A 19031-nucleotide genomic window follows, 5' to 3' on the forward strand; every position below is an offset into this window, starting at 1 on the left:
TTTTCACACGTTAACTTCATCTTCCCCATTCCATATCCCTCATACATCAAACCAACTATCAATATAACATTCAAACACGTCATATCATGAATTTAACAACATATAACAATATCATCACAATTAAACATGTTGCATCGCAAAAATTAGATCATGAATCTTAACAATTTGACACACCATTTATTCATCACTTTCATCAAATTCAGGTTTATGTTCAGAGCTTTAAAATTCCAACAATGACATAGGATCACATACACATAAGCAGAACGATACACACACTAACTCTGTCACAAAAATTAGATAATCCAACCTTCAATCATTAGTTTTCAGATCAACATATAACAACAACGATTTATAAAAGATTACACACAATCCCTAAAGAGAGTCGGGGACTATCTTGTCTACCCTTTCGTGCCAAACATCCATATATAAGCCCTTTCTCCCCCCTTACCTCAGATTCCTATCCAAAATTCAGAGTTAATGAAGGTTTGCGGTTTGTGCTCTTCCCTCTTCAAGCCCTAGCCTCCTTTTCTCCCAAAAACTTTATTTCACGTACTAACACTTCGAAAGCTCTACTAATATCTTTTTATCCCTAAAAAACTAATTTAATATTTTTCAAATTCCATCTTGGCCTAACTCTTCTTAAAATGTTCACTACTTCCCTTATTTCTCCTTAGTTCTTATTTTCCACTAAAAACCTCTATTTCTATTTTAATTAATTAATAAAAAACAATTATTAATTCTACGTGTATCAAACAAAATCAGTTCAGGAACAATGTGACACACATATGATGGCGAGGCATTGGACCACTTTGATCAAATACATCCTGAATTTGCTGCGGAACACAAAAATGTTAGACTCGTATTGTGTTATGATAGTTTTGCTCCGTATGTCCAAGCGTCAACAATTATATATTCTTGTTGGCCAGTTATTGTTACCCCTTACAACTTCCCCTTAAGATGTGCATGACAAAACCTTACATGTTTTTGACTTGTCTCATTCCAGTACCATTGAGTCCAAGATCGGTCATTGATGTGTATTTACAACCTTTAATTGATGATTTAAAGAGGTTGTGGATTGGATAATGCGCTTATGACATATCTCGTAAACAAAAATTTAATATGCGATTTACTTTGATGTGGACTATTAACGACTTTCTTGCATATGCCATGTTATTTGGTTGGGGTACACATGGTAAAATGGGATATCCTCATTGCATAGATTACACAAAGGTGTTTACATTGAAAAAAATGAGGTAAATTTTCATGGTTTGAGTGTCACTCTAGATTCCTACCAGAAAACCATATCATTAAAAGAAACAAGAATGCTTTCAAAAAAGGCGAAGAAGTAACAAATCTGCCTTTGCCCCCTATTTTTCATCAGTTGAAGTATGGAACATGGTTTATGATGTGAAACAATGTCATCAATAACAAAAAAATGTTAAGAGATAAAGATTGAGTTCTTAAACAAACACAGGAAACCATATTAGGTTTACGAAAGAAAGAAGAAGGAAAAAGAACAATTGGTTAAAACTATTTTACTATTCACTTTCTCAATAAGGGTCAAAGATTACAAGTGAATACCATTAATTAATCTCTCCTAACAACCTGAGAGAACAAGTTTATTTATAGACTACTAGGCTAACTTAAGCAACAAGCTAACTTAAACAATTGGGCTTAAACAAAGGCCCATTTCGACATACTAACTTAGAATACAAGTTAACATATTTCGATAACATGCTTGAACAAACTTCGACTATATCATGCATAACTCCTGTCAAAATATCAAGTTATCCCTGACAAGATTAGAGTTTGATCCAAATTCTAACAAATTTCCACCTTGGAAAAAACTCTATAAACATCGAGGGAACAAACTAGCTTTTTTCATGCCGCTTTATCAACTGCATACATTGGAAAAACTTGTAGCTTGGCAATGTCTTGGTGGTCATATCAACATCATTGTCTCTAAGCGAAACCTCCAGCACTTGGACTTCTTTACACTCGATTATATCTTTGATGAAATGTAGCCTCATATCGATGTACTTGCTTTGTTCATGATAGGGTGAATTCTTCGACAGGTGTATTGCACTTTGACTATCACATTTAATAGTGATAACTCGACATTAAAGTTTCAGCTCCTTAACAAAACCTTCAAGCCAAAATGCTTCTTTCACAACTTCAGTGAGGGAATTATACTCTGCTTTAGTGGTTGATAAGGCAACAACCTTCTTGAGAATCACTTTCCAACTGATCGTTGTGCCAAACATACTAAAGACATATCCAAAAATAGATTTTCCGGAATCCTTACAACCTGCATAATGAGAGTCGACAAATACTTCGATTTTGACTTTAATATCATGACCAAAGGCTTCACCATAAATAAGTACTTTGTTTAGAGACACATTTATGTACCTTAGAATCCACTTTAATTCTTTCTAGTGCACCTTCCCAAGATTGGTCATATACCTACTTACAAGGCACACTTCGTACGCTATGTCTGACCTCGTACAGACCATAGTATACCTCAAAGAACCTACTATACTAGCATATGGAATTCCATTCATATAGTCTCTTTTGACTTCAGTACAAGGACTTTGAGTCGAACATAGCTTGAACTAAGGATTAGTCAGTGTAACCATATGTTTTGAATTCTACATACCAAATTTATAGAGAATCTTCTTCAGGTATGTCTCTTGAGGTAACTATTGATCTAGGAGAGACTAAGAGACATTTAGGTTAAACCGTGTGTTTTGAAAAGCACTACGGAGAATTTATTATAGAGAGAGAGATTACAACTAATTAGATGATATAGTCGATGTGGGACTATTCTATATACAAATATTTTTAACACTATATATTTACAAATATCAACACTCACCCTTAAGCTTGAGCATATAAATCAAATGCACCAAGCGTGTTACATATATAATTAGTTATGGAGCTTCGCAAATATTTTGTAAACACGTCTGCCAATTGATCATTAGAGTTGACAAAGCTTGTGACAATGTCAACTGAATCGATCTTCTCTCTAACAAAGTGATAGTCTATCTTATTATGTTTGGTCCTCTTATGGATGTCTGGATTTGAAGCAATATGCAATGCAACTTGATTATCACAAATAAGTGTCATTGATCTTGCTTCTTCAATTTGAAGTTCCTTGAGCAATTGTTTTAACTAAATAAGTCACATGTTTCCATTTCCATGGCCCTATACTCTGCCTCAACACTTGATCTTGCAATTACGTTTTGTTTCTACTTTTCCAGGATATAAGGTTTCCTCCAACAAGTATACAATACCCAGAGGTGGATCCTCTATCAATGGGTGGCCTTGACCAATCAGCATCAGAGTATCCAATTATTCGAGTATGTCCTTTATCTTCATACACTAGACCTTTTCCTGTAGTACAGTTGATGCATCTCAGAATTCGGATAGCAGTATCCATGTGTTCCTAACAAGGGGAATTTAAGAACCGACTTACCAGAATAACTGCAAAAGAAATGTCTGGACGAGTGAATGTGATATAATTCATATTTCCAACCAGTCTCCTATACCTTCCTGAGTCAGATAGAGACTCCCCCTGATTGGGTAGTAGTTTGACACTTGGATCCATAGGAGTATCTGTTGGTTTAACATTTAACAAACATGTTTCTTCAAAAATATCCATAGCATATTTCTGCTCAAAAATCACCAAACCATCTTTAGATTGGGCCACCTCAATACCCAAGAAATAACGAAGTTTACCAAGATCTTTTGTCTGAAATTGATTCAAGAGATGTTGTTTTAACTGGAGTATACCCTGCTGATCACTACCAATTATGAAAATATCATCTATGCACACAATAAGATAAATACACCATTGGGATGAGTGACGATAAAAAACAGAATAGTCAGCTTCACTTTGGACCATACCAAACTGTTGTACTACAGTGCTGAATCTGCCAAACCAAGCTCTTGGAGATTGCTTAAGAGCATAAAGAGACATGTGTAACCTACACACCATATTCAATGACTCCCCCTGAGCAACAAATCCAAGTGGTTTCTCCATATATACTTCCACTTCAAGACCACCATGTAAAAAAGAATTTTTGATGTCAAGTTGATGAATAGGCCAATGTCGAATGGCTGTTTGAACTGGAGCACATATTTCCGAGAGTCGAAATGAAAAACGGAGACCAGATCTGTGACCGATGGAGGGAGCCGAGTGGAGCGACCGAGAAAAATGGCCAGATCAGGCGGCAAGGTGGTTTTACCTAAGAATTTTGAGAAGTGAGAGGCAAACCAGAGTGATGACACGGTTTGCAAAAAAAAATCTCACCGGAAGACAATGGGTTAACCGAGTTAAGCACGGTGATGAGGTGTCTCTTAGTAGGCTCTAAATACCATATTGAATTAGAAGAGACTAAGAGACATTTAGGTTAAACTGTGTGCTTTGAAAATAATTATGGAGACTTTATTATATATTAAGATATTACAACTAATTACATGATATAGTCGATGCGGGACTATTCTATATACAAATATTCTTAACACTATATATTTACAAATGTCAACAATGACCATAATCTCAATTGTTTTCTATCTTACTAGATGTCAATTCCAAGAATCCTGGAGGTAGCTCCTAGATCCTTCATGTCGAACTTCTTATCGAGTTCAACCTTCACCTTCGTAACATCTTCAAAAATGTTCCTTGATATGAGGATGTCATCCACATAAAGGAACAAAATAACAAGTGATTTTGATAACAGAAAATCACATAAGTATTTTGACCCGATTAACATGCATTTTAGTGTCACTTTTATCTATTTTTGTAGTGTTATGTTGGTATTATCTATACATTTAAGGGACAGGACAGTCAGAGACATGTGCAAGTGAAAAAGGCGAGAAAACAACAAAGAAAAGCGAAGAAAAGCAAATCTGAAGACCTGACCTCCATGAGCCCAACTGATCCCCATCAGTTTGGCCAAAGATGAAAAAAAGAAAGCTGACGGTCGTCAGCCCCAACTGACGACCATCAGCTAGCTCAAAATTCAAATTTTCGCTACCCACGCCTTTTGCTTAGTCTCCCACTTCCCATATATATCCAAGCATTTAGTATTGTATTAGACCGAAAATCACTTATTTTAAAAAACACTTATTTTCTCACATTGAGTGATAAGTGCAATTTAGCTATCAGAATTTGGAAAATTTTCTGTAGACTTGGATCATTTGCTACTCAATCTTGCCGGAATAATTTTTCTGAAGTTTAATTCAAGCGTTTTGTTTTTGCAATTTTACATTGCAGGTTCTTTTATTTACCAATTTTCCTACTGTTTTTGTTTTAGTTCTTACAACTATTATTATTATTATTAATAATAATATTATTACTATTATTAATAATTATTTTATTGTGTTTGTTTATTATGCAATTTAATAACAATAAATTAATTCTATTAGCTATGTTTAACTATTTCTGCAATACTGGAATGTGAGGATCGTCATTCCGATGGTACTCTAATTAATCGTTAAAAATTATATTTAATATGAGACTGTTTTTGGGTTTGAACTTAATTTCAGGTTTTGAGTTATAAAAATATACTGTGAGAATAGTACCGTAGAGATATAGATCCCGAATCGAAGGAACAAAACTGTTATCTAACTTAAGAAATTGAAATCAATTTTCAATTAATAAATACCCTGAAAACAATTTATTAATAGATTAGGGAAATTAACTTTTCAAAAATAGTGGTTTTAAGAACATAATCGGACATGCGAAAGCGGATGTTTATGCGCTTAAAATTCGGTGTTGTGCATGCGAAAGACGACAACATATTTAAAATAAATTTTCCACCATTAAGAACTTTTTAATTAATTAAAAGTAATTGATTTTCAAAAAAGAATTTTTGCACTGTAACATTTGTTATCGCAGAAGCGGACAATATAGAGTATAGCCTTAACTTTGTTCTGACTGCACAAAAGTTAACGGATCCTTAAAAATTAGTTCTTTTTCTTAAAAGAAAATATTGTCCAGTATTATGTATAATCTAATGAGGTCTAGAGTGCCAATGGTTGACGAGAGCCACATTCCAGTATCCAAATCTCAATTTATTTCAAAAACAATTATTTCCCTTTTCCTTTTTAAACCAAATCACAATCCCATCGCCTTAACTAAATACATTGAAAGTAGACAATGGTACTTGACCATTAGTCCCTGTAGGATCGATAATCGTTTACACTAAAACCATATTTTCTGTGCACTTGCGGACCAACATCAAGGTTTTAGCGTCGTTTCCAGGGGCTAATTTTTAGTCTATATGTTAACTTCGCATTCACACTGTCTAAACTAAGGTATTATTCCTTTTATCTGGTCCATGTGAAGAACTCGCAGTACCGGGACATTAGTAGAACCAACCGACAAACCAGAAATATACGTGCATTCCAGAAACTTGCTCAGAAGAATTAAAAGAGCATTAGTAAAAGACGCAGATTGTCGCCCTCTCAAGTAGTTTGTCGTACCCTCCAATGATGACAATTTTGAACTAACACCTTCTTTGATACAAATCGTGCAGCAAAGTTGATTCTCAGGCAAACCCACTAAAGATTCAAACTTGACATATCTAACTTGGTGCATTTTGCTTACACACTCATAGCCAATGGCGTTAATCCATAAACCATTCCTCTACGCCTCTTCCCATTTTCCTTAAGAGATAGAGCCATGTCTTGACTCCAATCCCTATTGTTGGAACAAAATTGTTCATGTCTCTTAAGGTTTTGATGATAACAAAGTATATAAAGAATAAAAGGAAGCTTCCAACATCACAACACATTTGAAAGATGTTAAGCATAACTCTGAGTTGTTATTTCTTGTAATTGTTATTGCCTAAAGATCTTAAGATTTCTTATCTTATTTTATCTTAAAGTATTAAGAGGTTGTGAAACCTTTGTGATTGTTGCACAACTATTATACTTCTGATTGTGTATCAATGTATAGTAGTTATCTTTTCTACTAAACTTTTGTTTAGAGTAGAGGAAGTCTCTTGCCTGCATGCTTGAGAAAGGAAGTCTCTTGTCTGAGGACTTGAGCAAGGAAGTCTCTTTCTAGGTTGATTTAGAAAGGTAGTCTCTTATCTGAGGAATTGAGCAAAAGTCTCTTTCTAGGTTGATTGAGCATTGAAGTCTTTTTCAAGTGTGCTTGAGCAATTTTTAAGTTGTTTGGTTATAGTGAAAAGCTCTTGTTGAGGCAAGGAGACTGGACTAGTCCTAGTTGAGGAGAGGAACCAGGATAATCTTTGTGTGTTGCTTGCATTTACCTCTAAGCTTTTTATTTCTTCTATTGTGTTTGATTCTGATATCAGAGTCTAAACTTTGTTCAGAATCTGAACTTGCTGGTTCATATGTAAATTCGGTTTTTGGCTATACACAATTCAACCCCCTCCCTCTTCTTGTGTATTTTTCTAACCTTAAATTTGCATATGAGCACGATCTGTGCTTACACTTAACTGCGGTGCAGTAATCAATCTTGAGATAAATACACTCGCTCTATCATTTTTGGTGTTTCTGTTTGTATGACTATAGTGCTCCTAAAAAAAACTCATTATTCTGTTAAACCACCTTCATTCAGTAGTGATTCCACCCAGCTTGAATGGTAAAGGATAAAAGTGTATATTTACATCATTGGCCTTGATGATAAGTTATGGGACATATTTGAAGATGGCATTGATTGACTTGGATGTTTATGGTGTTAGGATGGTTAAGGATAGAAAAGCTCTTACACCATCTCAAAAGAAAGTGTATAGAAAACATTAATGAGGAAGAGGTGTTCTGATTGAGGCTTACCTCACTCAAAATACATAAAAATCATTGATAAGTCTATTGCCAAGACTATCTTTGAATCATTGTGTTCCATATATGAAGGGAACCAACAAGTGAAAGAGGCCAAAGCAAATCTTCTTGTTCAACACTATGAGTTGTTTAGGATGAAGGATGATGAGGATATTGAAACCATATTTTTCAGGTTTCAAACTCTTGTACTGGGCCTTCAGATCCTGAGCAAAAAGTTACCCTAATGTTGATTGTGTAAAGAAGATCCTGAGAGTCTTCTAGCTAAATTAAGGCCTAAGGTCACAACTATTTCAGAGGCTAAAGATCTGAATAACCTGAGTCTGGAAAATATAATAAGAAAATTTAGAGCCATGAAATGGAATTTGAATGGAAATGATCCAGTTGTGAAGTCCAAAACACTGGCGTTGAAATTTGTGGCTGGAAGATCTGGTGGTAAAACTGTTAGATCCTCTAAAGTCTGGAAATAGGAAGAAGTTTCTGATGAAGAAGCTTCTGCTAGTGACTCTGATGAAGAGGAAATGGATTTTATCATCAGAAGATTCCAACAACTGTTTAGAAAGAACAAAAGATGCTTTGTAAAAGCAATGGCTTTAAAAAATCTAGTTCTAAATACAATATTGATGACCAAAAGAACTGCTTCAACTGTAAGAAGCCTGGTAACATTATAGTTGATTGTCCTGATCTTCTAAAAGAAAAATCAAAGAAAGGAGGCTTTCAAAAGGATAACTTCAGGAATAAACTCAAGAAAAGTCTCATGGCAACATGGGATGAACTTAACAATAAGGATGAATCTGATAAAGGTGGAGAGAAGCTAATATGTCTCTTATGACCATGACACCTTTAGATACAGAATATGAATCAACCTCAAATTCTAATTCAGATGAAGAAGATGAGGTATTCTCTAATTTATCTCGTTATGATTTAATATCTTTCATTTAAGATCTCATGAGTCACTATCAAGATAAAGCAAGACTCATGAAAACGTTTAAAAAGGAATGTGATCTTGTGAAAGAAGAGTTGCAAATTTCTCAAAATTAAGTTAAAACTTTGGAGAAATATCACATTACTCTAGTAAATAAATTATTTGATAAAAACTTGAACGAGCATGACATAGCTCTTCACAACTTTATCATGGCAGGTATTGAAAGAAGTAAACTAGCTTCCATAATATATGGAGTAAGCAAGAGCAAAGGAAAAGGTCTGGGTTATAATGAGAATAAGGCTAAAGCTCAACTCATAAAAATCCCATATGCTTCTCCTTCAAGCAATTCTCAAACAGGTCTAAAAACCTGTTTTGTGCCTACTTCTGACAAGGGTAAAATTCTGAACAAATCAGAACCCAAGATGATTAATCAAAGGTTCTGAGTAAACCAACACCTAAGATGTCAAAATCAAAGGTAGTAAAAAACTCATAACCCAAAATTCAAACATCGAAGGTTCTGGAAAATACATAACCAAAAAATTACAAGTTTAAGGTTCTAAAGAGAGTAGAATCCAAGACTTATGGACCTAAGGTTATGAAAACTGTAGGTGTCAAAACTCATTCTAGAAAAAACTTTCATAAACAAAAAGTCTAGAATGGGTATAAACCTTCCTATCAGAAGAAGGCTCAAAATAAAAGAAAACATGTAAGAACTAACAAGAAAGGACCCATAAGAGTATGGCTACCTAAATCTCAAATAGTTTTTTCTACAGATATGCCTAAAGGGAGAAACCAAGCAACAATATTGGTACCTGGACAGTGGCTACTCACATCATATAACCGGAGAAAATCTTATGTTCAAGCCCTTAGTCTAAAAGAGGAAGGTAGTGTGAGATTTAAAGGACGACAAAAAGGAAGATTATTGGAACGAGAAATATTGGTTACTCTCTTATCTCTGTACATAATTTTTGGTTGGTGAATGGGCTTAACATAACCTTATGAGCATAAGTAGATTTTGCAACAATGGTTATGAAGTTTTGTTTCAAAAGAACATTTGTTTTGTCATCAATGAGATTGATAAATCCATTTTGTTCAAGAGAAAGAACTTTTGTTCTGTCATCAATGATTCTCATGGATTAATTTTCTAGCCATTTCTTGTAATTAATCTCTCTAAATTGACTAACCAAATAGACGTTTGCTTATGTCAGTGAATGATGAAAAATGGGCCTGGCACAAAAGATTAGGTCATGCTAACTAGAGGTTGGTCTCCAAACTTAGCAAGCTAAATCTTGTCAAGGGACTTCCAGATCTTGATTATCACTCAGATGTTGTTTGTGGAGCATGTAAAATAGGAAAGATTAAAAAACCTCTTTTGAATCTAAAAACATTGTCTCAACCTCTAGAACCTTAGAACTATTTCACATTGATTTATTTGGTCATGTTGGTACTGCTTAAATCAATGGGAAAAGCATGGATTGATCATTATTGATGACTACAACAGATGAACTTTGGTTAGATTCCTCATATCCAAGGATGAATCATATAAAGTATTCAGCATCTTCTACACACAAGTACAATCTGAAAAGGAACTAAAAATTCTAAAAGTCAGAAGTGATCATGGTGGTGAATTTGAAAATGAGCCTTTTGAGATCTTTTGTGATAAACATGGAATTATCCATGAGTTCTCTTATACTAGAACTCCATAAAAAAATGGGTTTGTAGAAAGAAATAATAGATCATTACAAGAAATGGCTAGAATAATGATCCATGAGAATCATCTTCCAAAATAATTGTGGGCAGAAGTTATCAATACTTGTTATGTTTAGAATAGGATTATATCAGACCAATTTTGAACAAAACATCATATAAATTTTTCAAAGGAAGAAAACCAAACATATCTTAATTTCATCAGTTTGGATGTATCTGTTACATTCTACACAAATACTTTATTTAAAGAAATTTGATGTTAAGGCTCAAAAGGGTATATTTTTACCATACTCTTATCGCTCCAAAGCATACAGAGTGTATAAATATGAAACCAAGATTGTTGAAGAGTCTATATATGTAATATTTGATGAAAAAGGGACTGACTGTGATACGTTAGAGTCTGTTGAAAGTGTTGTAGATTTCCAGGTTATTGAAGAGCAACGAGAGGCTGGATCTTCAGAAGTTAGTATCTCAATAGTCATAGGTTTAGAAGTTGTTGAATCAGAAGCTAGTCATTTGTCTAAAGCTCTTATAGAAGTGGAGGATTCAGAAGAAGCCCAAGATGGTTCAAAACTGTTTACACAACCCAAGAAGTCCTTCAAATATAAAGACTCTCACCCAGAAGATCTAATCATTAGAAATAAGGATGATCCCTTAAAAACTAAATCAACTTTCAGAGATGATAACTGCATGTTAGTTTTTATTTCCTTGATTGAACCAACTTTTGTAGATGACGCTTTATCAGATGATGGATGGATTGTGGCCATGCAAGAAGAGTTGAATCAGCTCCTGAGGAACAATGTTTGGAATCTGGTTCCAAGACCAAATCAGAAGAACATTATTAGAACAAAGTGGGTGTTCAAAAACAAGCTAAATGAAGAAGGAGAAGTGGTAAGGAATAAGGCTCGAATAGTAGCTCAAGGCTACAGTCAACAGGAAGGTATATATTTCTCTGAAACATTTGCTCTTGTATCAAGGTTAGAGACAAACATACTTCTTCTCTCTTATGTTACCAATCATAAATTATTCTTTATCAAATGGATGTTAAGAGTGCCTTTCTGAATGGAGTCACTTCTAAAGAAGTGTATGTTAAACAACCCCATGGGTTTGAGGATTCAGTCCACCCAGATTATGTGTTTAAACTAAAGAAATCACTTTATGGACTCAAACAAGCTCCTAGATCTTAGTATAAGAGACTAAGTAATTTATTGTTGGAAAATGGTTTTAAAAAGGGGGAAGTTGACACTACACTATTCAAAAAGAATCTAAACAAGGAAATCTTAATTGTTCCAATTTATGTTGATGACATAATTTTTGGTTCCACTAATGCCTCTTTGTCTCAAGAATTATCTAAGGCAATGCAGGTTAAATTCGAGATGAGCATGATGGGAGAGATGAAATTTTTCTTGAGAATCCAAATCAATCAAGGCAAGGATGGGAGTTATGTTCATCCGTCCAAATATACAAAGGAGCTTTTGAAGAAGTTTAATCTTGAAGACTGCAAGATTATGACAACTCCTATGCATACTACATGTAGCCTGAACAAGGAGGAAAACAACTCTAAAGTGGATCAAAAGCTTTTCAAAGGTATGATTGGTTCTTTGTTTTACTTAACTGCTTCTAGGCCTAATATTTTATTCAACATCTTCTTGTGTTCAAGAATCCAATCAGATCCTACAGAAACTCATTTAACCGTTGTTAAGAGAATCTTTAGGTATCTAAAAGGAACAAAAAATCTGGGACTTCTCTATAAGAAATCCCTAGATTATAAGTTGATTGGATTATGGGATACTGATTATGCTATGGATAGCATTGAAAGAAAATCTACTTGTTGAAACTATCAATTCATAGGTGAAAACCTAATATCACGGGCTAGAAAGAGTCAATCAACTATTGCTCTCTCTACAGAAGAAGCAAAATATATATCTGCTGCTAAGTGTTGCACACAGCTAATCTTGATGAAATATCAGTTAGAGGATTATAATATTTAGGGAACCAATATCCCCATCTTCAGTGATAATACTGCTTCTATCTATTTAACAAATAATCCAATTCAACACTCAAGAACCAAGAATATTGAGATTAAACATCACTTCATAAGAGATTATGTTCAGAAGGGAGTTATAGATATTAAGTTCATTATTACTAATCATAAATGGGCTGACATATTTACAAAGCCCTTAGCTATTGAAAGATTTAATTTCATCAAAAATAATTTGAACATGGTCTATATTGAGGAATAATGTTTGTATTTGATAAGAGTATCAAAGTCTGATGTTGATCAGAAGTAGCTTCAATCAGAGTCTAGGAAACTGCCTCTGGTGAAAAGTGGCTTCTAAAAAACATTCAGACTCTGAGACTCTAGAGGTGGATAATTTGATTCAAATTGCCCTCACATGTCTGGTAATTATCTTGTACAGTAGCTGGTTGGGTAAAGACTATTCGGTAATGATGTGCAACTTCTTGATTTATGTAATATTACCCCTCTGTCATCACTTCGTGTTGGCTTATTTGTTTTGGTTTTTTTTCTAAAGATATTTTTTGAGTGGTTTTAAAGTAAAGATAATTGTCTTGAAACTCTATGATAAATATTTTTCTATATCTTTGAAAAACACTTTTGTTTATCTTCATCATTCTTTCTCATATCTTTCCATATCTAAGATGGCTTCTAGATCTAACCTTGGTATGGAAAACCAGTTGAATGTAATCATTGAAGGACTAATTAATTTTTAATAAATGATGGATCTTGGCTTTGATCTTCAAAGCACTATATCCCAAAATGGTTGGGATAATTTATTTGATATGCTTTATGGTCCTACTTACCCTAACCTGATCAAGGATTTATGCGTAAATTCTATGACTAAGGATCTAAATCTAGAATTTTCTATTATTTCAGTTGTATCTGGTTGTCCTATAACCGTCACCCCCATAACTATTTCTAATGCAATAAACTGTGAGGATGAAGGTGTGGTTCTGGATATGCTCTTTTTGGAATCTTATATGTCTCCTCATCTTATCTTTGATGATATCTCCAACCTATCCAAAGTTTCTAGTCTCAAATCCAAGGTATTAGTCTAGCATCATATGACGATCTCAAACTTCTTGCCAAAGAACAAGGCCCCAACTTCTTTGGATATTGATGAACAAACTTTTATGTTACTTCTCCACTCAGATATGAAGATTAACCTCCCTTAAGTTACATTTAATTACTTGAAAATGACTTTCACCTCCTTTAAAGCGGGAAAGTCGTGTTTCATTCCTTAAGGGTTATTTCTGAACTCTTCATTCATCATAGAGTTAAGTTAACCATGACTGAGGTTAAATCAAAATTTTAGAGAGATAATTCAAAACTTACTAAAGCATTGAAAGTTGTTAACCTGTTTAAGGTTAAGGTGCTCTCTTTGGATGGATCTTCTTCTTATGCATAGATGATTTATTTGTTTTATGGTTTATTTATTTAGCTTATATTTCTCTTTAATGAAAAAATCTTTATTTTCTCTTTCTTGTTTAATCTTTCTTAGTTCTAGTACTAACTGGTTTTTAAGCATAAATCATATTTTGAAAGAAATCAAAGGTTGTGTGTGACTATTGGAAAATGAATCATAATTTTATTCATAAGACATAACAAGAACAGTTCCTAAACACTATCTTCTTAGTCTTCTATTCCCTTGTAAGTCTCCAGAAAAGTCCTATAGTCTTCATTTCACTCCTCATCTGTTGATGGAATCATGGTCTTCTCAGTCACTCCACCAAATGTGCTTTCTTCATCCGCTGGTGTGGTTCTTTGAGTTCTTGCTAGTTCCTCATCCTTCTTCTTCTTCCTTTTCTCTTCCTGTGCATCTTTTCTCATCACATTGCGAATTTCTTTATCAAAATCTCGCATATCTTATTTGATTGTCTTCTTCTTACCCACTCTTGTGATATTTGTGATTTGGCATTGAAAATTGTCACAGTCTACCTTTGACCATCTTGAAAATTGTGATTCATATGCTTATCAGTCATCAGTATATGTATTTATTATCTTTTTGTTTATGAAAAAAGAGGGAGAAAGTCATGAAAATATTTAAGAAGGTTAAAAGTATTTTTTAATACTTTTAATTAATCTTGAACCCTAATTGTTCAGTTATTTTATATTAATTTCTTTTGAACTTTTTTCATCAAAAATAAGTTTAAATTAACTTGGATAGAACTTAGGGGAGCTTTAAAAACTCAACTTATGGACTATTAGAATCAGGGGGAGCTTACAAACCTCAGACTTTGATGTTGTCAAGTTAGTTAAAATTGATCAACCATTGTTCTTAAATACATTTGTTTGTCATCATCAAAACGGGGGAGATTGTTGGAACAAGATTGTTCATATCTCTTAAGGTTTTGATGATAACAAAGTATTTAAAGAACAAATGGGTATGCTAACATTTTTTTTAAGTGTGAAGGATCACAAGCATATAACTAATCTTTATTGTTAGCATATGTGAATAAGCAATGTTTGTCTAATTTTGATTTATCAGAATATGAAGTGGTTCATCAGCATTTGAAGGCGTTAGAATCTAGTCTCAAGACTCGGCTTCTGATGATAGCTCGAACACAGAAAGGTTGAAGGGCATCTGATTCGTACACTGTACCGAAGTTGTTTTGTCTTGTCAAAACCGCAGATTTATAGACAAAGTCAAATAGGGTTTTGTTTTGTAAGGCTCATAGAATAGAGATGGGACATCTTCAGTATGTTCCACCTTTTGGTAGATACCTAGTACTTCGAAACATGTTATGATTAATGCTATTTTTCAATAGACAAACCTTCAGAACAGATGCTATCCTCCAACGTCTCTCTTGGCATACTTCTTCACTAAGTTTGCTCGTTATCTTCAAACCCTCCAACGAGTCTTTCTTAGTCGCTATAAAAGGAAGTTGAAGACCCAAAGGAAGCTTACAACATCATAACACATTTGAAAGTTCTTAAGAATAACTATGAGTTGTTATTTCTTGTAACTGTTATTTCCTAAAGATCCATTGATTTATTAACTTAGTTTATCTAAGAAATCTTAAGAGGTTGTAAAACCTTTATGATTGTTTCACAACTGTTATACTTCTAATTGTGTATCAGAGTATAATAGTTATCTTTTCTACTTAACTTTTTACTAAACTAGAGGAAGTCTCTTTCCTGTGTGCTTGAGAAAGGAAGTGTCTTATCTGAGGACTTAAGAAAGGAATTCTCTTTCTAGGTTGACTGAGAAAGGAAGTATCTTGCTTGAGGACTTGAGCATAAATATCTTTCTAGGTTGATTGAGCATTGAAGTCTCTTGCAAGTGTGCTTGAACAATTTATAACTTGTATTTTTTATAATGAAAAGCTCTTGTTGAGGAAATAGGACTGGACTACTCTCAATTGAGGAGAGGAACCAGGATAATTTTTGTGTGTTGCTTGCATTTACCTTTGAACTTTTTTATTTTTTCCGCTGTGTTTGATTCTTATATCAGAGTCTATACTTTGTTCTAAATTTGAACTTTCCAGTTCAGAAGTAAATTCAATTTTTGGCCATACACAATTCAACCCCCTCCCCCTTCTTGTGTATTTTTCTCACATTCACCTACCTCCTAATTCCATTCGAACATGGAATGAGTTGAAGAAGGCATTTCTTACTAGGTACTTTCCGCATAGAAAAACTGCAGACTTAAGGAACCAGATTACCAGATTCACTCATAATGATGGAGACTCTTTATTTGATGCTTCGGAGAGATACATGGATCTTATGCGAGCTTACCCATATTATGGCTTAGGAAAATGGCTAATTATCCATACTTCCTATAATGGTCTTCTCTACAATACGAAAATGACCATTGATGTTGCTACAGGTGGAGCCCTGGTGAGCAAATTGTTTGATGAAGCCTATGCACTCCTATAAGATATTAATCAAAAGAACAATTTGTGGTGGAGTGAACGCTCTCCTGTGGAAAAAAAATAAAAGATATCAGCCAAAGAGAGAATGTACAAAGTCAGTAACTTCGATCACATGAATTTCAAGATGGATTCTCTAGCACAAAAAGTTGACAACCTAAGCATTACCCAAACGACTACCATAACTTTTATTACATCCGGATGAGAAATATGTGATACCCCAGGACACGCAACCAATGAGTGTCAGATATTAACATAAATACAAGTCCAAGTGAACAAAGCTCAAGGAAATCCTTACTCAAATTTGTACAACCCAGGATGGAGGAATCACCTAAATTTCTCTTATAAGAACAACAATCCTACCTTTGCACCAAGTCTTGTGCCTAGTAGACCTTCACATTTCCCTACCCAAAAGAAAAATCCAACTACTCAAGATATTCCTTATAAATCTAACTTAAAACTTATGATGGAAAACTTCATCCTAGCTCAGACTCAACAAAACAAAGAGTTCATGAATCAAAATATTCATACTAACGAGCTGGTGAAACAATTGGAAAATAAGGTTGATGTTATCGCCACCCAAAACAAAATTCTTGAAATGTAAATAACTCAAGTGGCACACCAATAAGCAGCTAATATTTCCCCAGCATGAACATTTCTAGGCCAATCGCAACCGAACCCTAAAGGGAATGCAAATGCCATAATAGTAATATGTGGTAAAGAGTTGGAGGGTCCGGTTGCCAACAGTTAGAAACACGGATGTAAGGAATAATGTAAGGGAAAACTATGAAGAGGTAGATGGAAAAGAAGTAGAAAGTTGGCCTAGTAGAGACGAAAGTGAAACAACCCATGCAAAGGAGGCCATTGATAAACCTAGTGAAGCACTTCCAACCTACAAGCCTAAAATCCCTTATCCATAGAGCCTTGGGAAACCAAAGACTGAAACTCAATTCAGAAATTTTGTTGAGATGCTTAAAAAGCTTCACATAGACCTACCATTTATTGAAGTCATAACTCAAATACCTTATTATACCAAGTTTTTGAAAGAACTACCGTTAATCAAGAAAAATCTTGGAGAAACTAGCCCTATAACTTCCAATGTGATTAACGAGAACAAACTTGCACAAAAACGCGTGGATCCATGAAGTTTATATATTCCTTGCGTAATTGGAATTCACGTCATAGAGAAAGAACTTTGTGATCTTGGAGCAAGTGTAATCCTGATGCCTTTGTCTATGTGCGAGAGGCCCAGTCTTGGAAAACTGAAGCCTACTATGATTTCCTTACAGTTAGCAGATAGAACTATCAAATACCCAGTAGGAACATTGTTAGATGTCCCCGTTAGGATTGGACATCTATTTATCCCTACTGATTTTGTAATAATGGACATAAGAGAAAATGAAGATATCCTGATTCTTTTAGGTAGACCCTTCCTAGCAACGGCATGCACTATCATAGATGTAAAAAGAGGGAAACTTACTTTCGAAGTAGGTGATGAAAATAACGAGTTTGTCTTATACAAATTCTTAAAATGCCCCTCTATCAATAATTCTTGTTACTTTGTGTACGTAGTTGATGAGTGCCTCAAAGAGTTATCATCCGCACAGATTTCCTTCGACGCGTTAGAAAAGCTTCTGACAGGTGAAATTGAGAAGGAGGTACTTGAAGTTCTTGTAAACGAGTTGGAAGAAATTATAGTCAATCTAAATGAATGCCTCTCCCTTGATCCAACTCCAACAAAGCCACCAATGTTAGAACTAAAACATATAATGAGTGAGGTGGTACGAAAGGAAGTGCTAAAACTCCAAGACACATGTATTATATACTCAATCCCTGATAACAAGTGGGTTAGTACGATTCATGATGTACCTAAAAAAGGAGGTATGATTGTGATAAAGAATGAGAAAGGGTGAACCAGTTTCCACTAAGACAATTACTGGATGGCACATGTGCATTGACTATAGAAAATTGAATAAGGCCGCAAGAAAGGCTCACTTTTCGATGCTCTTTATTGACCAAATGCTTGAGCTTCTAGCCAAACATTCCTAGTTTTGATATCTTGATGGCTATTTAGGATTCTTTGAGATCCCCAATGAACCTAGTGAATCAAAATATTCATGCTTGTCGACAAATGCCTTTCAGGCCGTGTAATGCACCTGTGACCTTCCAAAGGGGCTTGATGTCAATCTTTGCTGACTTTCTAAAATACATCATGGAAGTTTTCATGGATGATTTTTCAGTATGCCGATATAGCTTTGAGAACTACCTAATAAACTTAGAGAAAGTAGACATGTGTATAACTAAACCTAGCTAGGAATTGGAAGTAATTAACAACTCAACAACCACGATCATGAAACAAAGCTAGTAGCACATCAGTTTATTCAATCACTACCGTTCACTAAATCCATCATAACAAAATTAATAATTAACAACTAACTGTAAGATGGCTTAACAGTTTAACTGCAAGAAAATTGAATTTCATTTTACTAACTCATAACATCACTAACAGATCATTTTTCACTGATAGTTAAAAAAACCTTTTACTTACAATAACTCAGAAATAACCAAATTTGTTTTTCACTATTAACTTATTAACTAACAGAAAATGATTTCCATTTTCACCATTAATTGAACTAAGTTGCATTCACTGAATCGGTTAACAACTAACAAAAATCGAATTTCACAAGCCTAACTA

At 34.3% G+C, this 19031-nt stretch overlaps 1 non-coding gene across 1 annotated transcript; it reads right to left on the bottom strand.

Annotated features, from left to right (window-relative positions):
• Window positions 1–16108: 16108 nt before the first annotated feature.
• LOC127116651 (small nucleolar RNA R71) lies at window positions 16109–16216 on the bottom strand. The gene has a single exon (XR_007801459.1). It is a non-coding gene; the product is annotated as a small nucleolar RNA R71 (small nucleolar RNA).
• Between the last annotated feature and the right edge of the window lie 2815 nt (window positions 16217–19031).

The sequence above is a fragment of the Lathyrus oleraceus genome, chromosome 1 (assembly GCF_024323335.1).
Source record: "Lathyrus oleraceus cultivar Zhongwan6 chromosome 1, CAAS_Psat_ZW6_1.0, whole genome shotgun sequence".
NCBI lineage: Eukaryota > Viridiplantae > Streptophyta > Magnoliopsida > Fabales > Fabaceae > Lathyrus > Lathyrus oleraceus.